Genomic DNA, 6,511 nt, shown 5'->3' on the forward strand with positions numbered 1-6,511 from the left:
TGTGATTTATATAAATTCGGGTTTTCAAGTATTCAAACAGTCAACCTATGAACTTTATCAGTATATACACATTCATATTCATGATGACTATTATCAGTTATAGAATAGCTCTTAGTTGAGTTTAGTTTAGTTCAGAATCAGTGTCTTTCAGTTGCGAGTAAAACTTAGCACTAAGTGAACGTAGGTATGATGTCTTCCCTGTCAGTTAGGCATGAGGAACTTGTCTCCCATATCAATTAGGCATGAGATGTTAGTAACAGCCTCTAAATTCCAGACCTACGGCGCCACCGTAGACTTTGAGAGGTCCCCTATCAATTAGACATAACACCCTAGTCCTTCGAAACATCAGATTAGTGGATCCACACAGCCAACATTAATACCCATGGCACAGTACTAACACCCTTTCAAATGGGGTTACAGGTTGAACCCCTACAATAGATTTAGAGCATGTCGGTTATATCTAGCTCACATAATCTCATTACAGTATTCAGTATAGTTTTAGTTCAAGTTTGCTTGACCAAAGCATATAGATTCTTAGCTATTCAATTATCAGATTTTAGTATTTCAATTTACTAATTATTTCAAAAATATATGTATGTTTGGTCTTGCATTCTCAGTATTTTAGTTTTTATGTATGCTTCCTCAGTTATCTCATATTATTTAGTCAGTCATTATTTCATGCACAGTTAGCCCATGTATATCAGTCTAACCTCATCTCATATACTAGTACATTCAAAGTACTTATCGCATATTTTTTTCACACTATGATGTCTTAATTAAAATAAGAAAGAACCTTACCACAATTGTAGAGCAGCTGATGCAATAACATGAAAGAAAATATTGAAATGGTGGAGGAGAAAAAAAAAGGAATGAAAGGCAGACCTCAGCTTTCATTAAGGACATGGGAGGACTTAAAAGAGTAACACGCAAGAATACAAATAAATGTCAACTTTCAAGTATGCCCTTCATCGTCACAAAGACCTTTACTTATTATATAGACTAGATAATGAAGGGCCCATTTACGGGCCCAATATTATAATTTTAAATATATTTATAGCTATTTAATCAATATTTTTTAAAAATGATTATTATTAATATTTTTAAATAAACACAATGAGAGATGTAAGTAGAAATCACATTATATAATGAAATATAACTTCTTACTTTTATAAAATCAAATAATAGCTTACAATTTATTTAAATTTTCATAATTAATATTAAAATATCATACGTTAATTTTATTTATACAAAATTAAATTAATATTTTTAAATAAATAAGATAGAAAATGATAATAGAGATCACAATTTATAATAATAATATTTTTTTATTTTTAAAAAATCAAATAATAGCTTACAACTTATTTAAATTATCCTAATTAAAATTAAAATATAATATTCTTTAATTGTTATTTTAAGATCATGTCAAACACATTTTCTTGAATTAACTCATTTTAATATTTTTATTTTTCAATTTTATTTGAAAATTATACAAGAGTATAAATTAAAATTATAAATGTGAGCATATTAACATCTTTTATAGAATCTTATGCGCAATATTTTCTTAAAATATAGTCTTTTCACCTAATATACTATATAAATAAAAGTAAATAGTGTTTTATATTAAGGAGATAAGAGATCGTTCTTATCCAGGTAAATATATCATACATTCATTTTCATATTTAAGCAAAACTAAGGGAAAAGGCATCATTTCCACCCCATACTATACAAGAAAAGTCTAAGCCACACCTAAATTATATAAGTGACCTATTACACACCTTAATTATATAAAAGTGATATTAGTACCTCCTTGCGACCTCCATTCTAAGGCGCATGTGTTACAATTATTTTAGACGCGTCCAGTCTATTAAATAACAAAAGTAAACGGCTAAAAACATTAAGGGAAAAGGCATTTTTTGCACCCCAAACTATAGTCGAAAAGTCGAATCCACACTTAAACTATATAAGTGACCTATTACACACCTTAACTATAAAAAAGTGATACTTTTTACTGACGTGGTGCTGACGTAGCAGCGCGTGAAAAACACTACACCACATGCAAGTGGTGGTAGCCTGACAGGGTGTAAATAGTTTCACTTTTTTATAGTTTAGGTGTGTAATAGGTCATTAGTATAGTTTAGATGTGGCTTCGACTTTTCGGGTATAGTTTTGGGTGGAAACGATGTCTTTTCCCCAAAACTAATAACAATATCATCGCACTGCCTCAATCCATTCCGTGCTTGATTCACATACCTTCCTCTACTCATTATTGTTGGAAGAACGACAAATCAAGGCTTTACTCCAAGTGCTTTCATTTGGAGAAGATAAACTATTAAGGGGGAATAGCAACTTAAAACTGTACCATTTCTTTTGTACTGTAGGTAATCCTTTAGCCCTTTGCAAGACAAATCCACCAAATGCAATCACTATATTTAGAGTTCCTGGCATTTATTTTTGCAATTTTCTTTCTAGAAGTGACCCCAAGTGTCTTCCCTGATGTGGGTTCGCGTTGCTTCACTTCAGATGAATTTACTTTCCCGCGTGATTTTACACGCAACATCATTTGATTTTTAGTTGTCGTCATGGTGTTTTTGCTCGAGGCTGAAGTTGAACCAGAAGCAGAGTGAGGATTGAGTTATCACCAATTGAATCACTTTGAACTAAAATGGTGCAACATTATGAACTTTTTTACAATTTGGGTATAACCTCAAAACATATATGATCACCGTCGCCAGTGGTAACATACAGATAATACAATGCAAATTCGCAAGAATTAAGTGTAGTTAAATCTATAAAATATTCTTCAAGTCAGAACGTTATTACGCAATAAAGAAGGAACTGAAGAGATCCCAACTGAATATTTCATGTTTAAAAAGACATCCTTGCATTCTTTCAGTTGGATATAATTTATCCCAAAACAGTTCGGTCAGTCTCATATCAAGACGCACACAGTAACGAAACAAAGGTAAAACAAAATGAGACAAGTTTTGTAATGGAACTTTCTTTAGTTCCTTTCATTATAATTCTTGCAAAGATAAATTACAAGTTGTGATAATTACAACTGCACAGCTATATAAGCTACAGTTCGAGTTCAAATTGAGGTTACTACAGGCCGTGAGATATATTACATTTAAAAATTTACATTTTCTTTATATCATGTAACTTTTTATATAATAGTAATACACCAACACACCATCACTTAACAGATGGCCTCGAGTAAGCAGATTATTTTTTGCCGAGTAGCAACAACAATTTTGGGCTATGTTGGTTCGACTCTTTGAATATGTATTGGGTTCATGTTGTGTCAGATCCTTTAAAAGTAATGGATTTTCGAAGAATTTGACATGAATGCGTTAACATTTTGGGGAGTCCCAAAAAACTTAGATTTTGAGCACATTAAGATCTAAATAGCTATTTCTAATCCATAAGTGACAATCATGATTTTCACTAAGCTTCCTTAGTCAAAAGTGGTAAGATCAATATACTCTTACATATCATATCAGAAGAAGCTAGTATTAGTCAAGGTGGAATTGAATTCTTACCTCAGCAAGATCCATTTCAATCGATTATTAGGCCAGTGAACTGATCACCTTCTTTCTTGCAACCTCATTGTCTCTTCATGTTGAGCTCTACAAAATTCAAGGGTGCAAACAAATTAGTGTTAAAACCAATCATCTAATTCATTAAATTAGAACATTAACTTTGATCAAACAAATTTATCTTACAATAGCAAGATGAAAAAGCTGATTTTTTTTCCAAAGCTATAATCCCAGACTTAGCTATTGCACTCTTCCCAAACCAACCATTTTTTCAAAACTATTTTGATAATAGGCCTTGGTGTATCTCCTCTGCAAACAATGCAAAACACTTCATTAATTCTAAATACACAACAAATTCTTATACATAGATTTTTATCTAATTTACAATAGTGGGGCATTATTACAAGACCACCTAAAATACAATCACAATTATAAAAAACAGAAGTATGTAATTGCCCTTCAAATTTGCTTCAACAAAGACCTGAAATAAAGAAACTTCTTATACTTCAAAAGAAAACCCTATAAATTCTGTAATCTCCTTCTATTCTGCTGATATCACCCATCAAATAGGTAACTATTTGCAGTCGTTAACAAATAAGACTCAATATAGTTAAAGAGAAGAATCGAAGAGTGCAATTCTCTTCTACAAAACTTCTTCCATTAGAAATTATCGAGATAGATAAAAATTCAAAGCAGAATTCAAAAAGGAAAAGATACTAACCCAAACCTGACAAAACAACATCACACACACAGAAGAAGCAGATGAAGTGGGGCTAATTTAGCTTTCTTATTTCATTTTCTTTCTCTCTTTTTCTCCCTTTTAATCTTCTTTCTCTATTTCATCATTGTGTTTCAAATGTTGATTAGCTTTGTTTTCCACATCAGCGGACTACCTAGCAAATGAACTCCACCCCAACAAAAGATATAACTAAATAATAATAACATAAATAGATCTAACAACTCTATTGTTCTCTCTTTTATTAGTGCAAAAAATTATAATTCAATCAAGCTAGCAGTAACTGGGATTGGGGACTCACCTATGTGGAAAATGTGGATAGAATTTATTCATATATAGGCACTGCTTCAGAAATTGGGCAAGCGCTATACAAAGAACACATCAAAATGTAATTGTTGTGTTGTTAATCAAATTAAATTCATAAATCATCAATAAAAAATAGTTACCAGAGCCTCGTTCACAAGAACTGTTGCAGCTTCAACACTGTACTTGTCCATCATAGGTTTTCACCTTGGATAAAATTGAAAAGTACCCCCCACCCCTCTTCCATATTGAGGTAACCTTTCTTGTGTACACAAAAATCTGAAAATAAAAATTACATATCTATATGTGAATAACACCCTTCATGAAGGCATTACTGATTGATTTTCATCTATTGACAATTACTTAGATCAATCTGGACAAAATCCTACATGTGTAACAATAAAATTAAAATAAAAATTCACATAAAAAAGAAATAGATTAAGAACGACAATACGAATCACCTCTTTACGAAATAGAAAACTCAGAAGAAAATTATGGAAAAATTGAGAGAGAAAATAACTTGAAATTGCAACCATTAGTACAATGAATGACGAAATTAGAAGACTATGATGGCAAATTAAAATAAAATCCTGAAAATGGAGAGTCTGGTGCGTGAAGAAAAGAGAATATTGTGCAACCAATCTCTCTCTCTATACAAAGGAAGCCTATTGATGTGGCATGCCTCAATGATGAAGAAACAAATTTATCTTTTTCCTAGTTTTTTGAGTTATTTTTTTAATTTTAATTCATTACTATTTATTTTTTTAATTAATAAATCCATTAATTTAATATGATTTTTTTTCAAATAGTTTAAGTTAAGTATAAATTGATGAAGCGGCCGTGCTAGCATCACGGAACTCGAGGAGTGGCTCACACCTTCCTCTCGGTCAACAGAATTTCTTACCCGATCTTCTATTTTTGCAGGCTAATAAAAAAGGTATTTTCTTTTTATTAGGGATTTGATAAGGTGACTTGGAACACCATAATTCAATTTCAAGTGGTGACTCTAAAAATGATAAAAATAATCCGTATTCAAAATCGTCACTTTAATTGAAAAAATCCTTTGAATAGGGATTATTTTAGTTATAGAGTTGCCACTTGAAATTGAGTTATGGTGTTCCAAGTCACCTTATTGAATCTCTAATCAAAATTAAATGACTCTTGGTTGGTCTGCGAAAATAGAAGATTGGGTAAGGAATTCTGTTGACCGAGGAGAAGGTGTAAGGCACCCCTCGAATTCCGTGGTTTTAGCACGGTCGCTTTTTTTGATTATTACTTGACTTAAACTATTTTGAATAAATTATGTTTTAAGTCCTTGATTTGCTCATTTTTAAAATATTAAAACCTGTCTATTATTTTTGAATTAAACCGATATAAATTAACTTTATAACAATCTTTGCCGAAGTGCATTATTGCATCCTTGATTTTTTTTTTAAATATCACGGAAAGATGCGTACGCCGCATTCTTGATTGAGACACATATTTTGAAAACATACTTAAAATTTTCCTAACATTAAAACATTAATTTATCTTTTGTAAACTTGAAACAATATATCTGTTCGAAATGCAACTTAATCTTAACGGTAAACTAAGCAATATTTAATTGAGATAGTTAACTAATTCGATAAAATAAATATCACAATTTGAAAATGACATTGAAATAAAAAGAAAAATAATATAATAATAATGATAATAATAAATAAAATAAGAAAGAAAGACATAAAACTACTTGCATTATGCTAATTGTATTCCATTTTTTCATTCCGTTCGGTCTCTGTTTCTTTTACTCTTTTTCCCCATATATTTTTATTGGCTAACTTCTTCTTTTTTTTTTAATAATTTTTTTATGTGTTTAGCTAAATCTATATCCACTGCAGTTTTTCTTATAGGGATGTTTAGGGTAGTAAAAATGTGTGCATGTGTGTGTTCATTTTTT

The 6,511-nt window shown here is 30.8% G+C and overlaps 1 long non-coding RNA gene across 2 annotated transcripts; it reads right to left on the bottom strand.

The window, feature by feature from the left end:
- Positions 1-2,113: 2,113 nt before the first annotated feature.
- On the bottom strand, positions 2,114-5,173 carry LOC107847228. 2 transcript variants are annotated; one of them, XR_001667366.2, is made up of 6 exons: positions 5,037-5,173; positions 4,719-4,854; positions 4,574-4,637; positions 3,723-3,845; positions 3,540-3,626; positions 2,114-2,598 (listed from the first exon to the last, which is right to left on the bottom strand). It is a non-coding gene; the product is annotated as an uncharacterized LOC107847228 (long non-coding RNA). The 2 variants fall into 2 exon arrangements; XR_007049921.1 differs by having other exon boundaries at positions 4,719-5,173.
- Positions 5,174-6,511: the final 1,338 nt, after the last annotated feature.

This window comes from Capsicum annuum, unplaced genomic scaffold (assembly GCF_002878395.1).
Source record: "Capsicum annuum cultivar UCD-10X-F1 unplaced genomic scaffold, UCD10Xv1.1 ctg4191, whole genome shotgun sequence".
NCBI classification, from domain to species: Eukaryota; Viridiplantae; Streptophyta; class Magnoliopsida; order Solanales; family Solanaceae; genus Capsicum; species Capsicum annuum.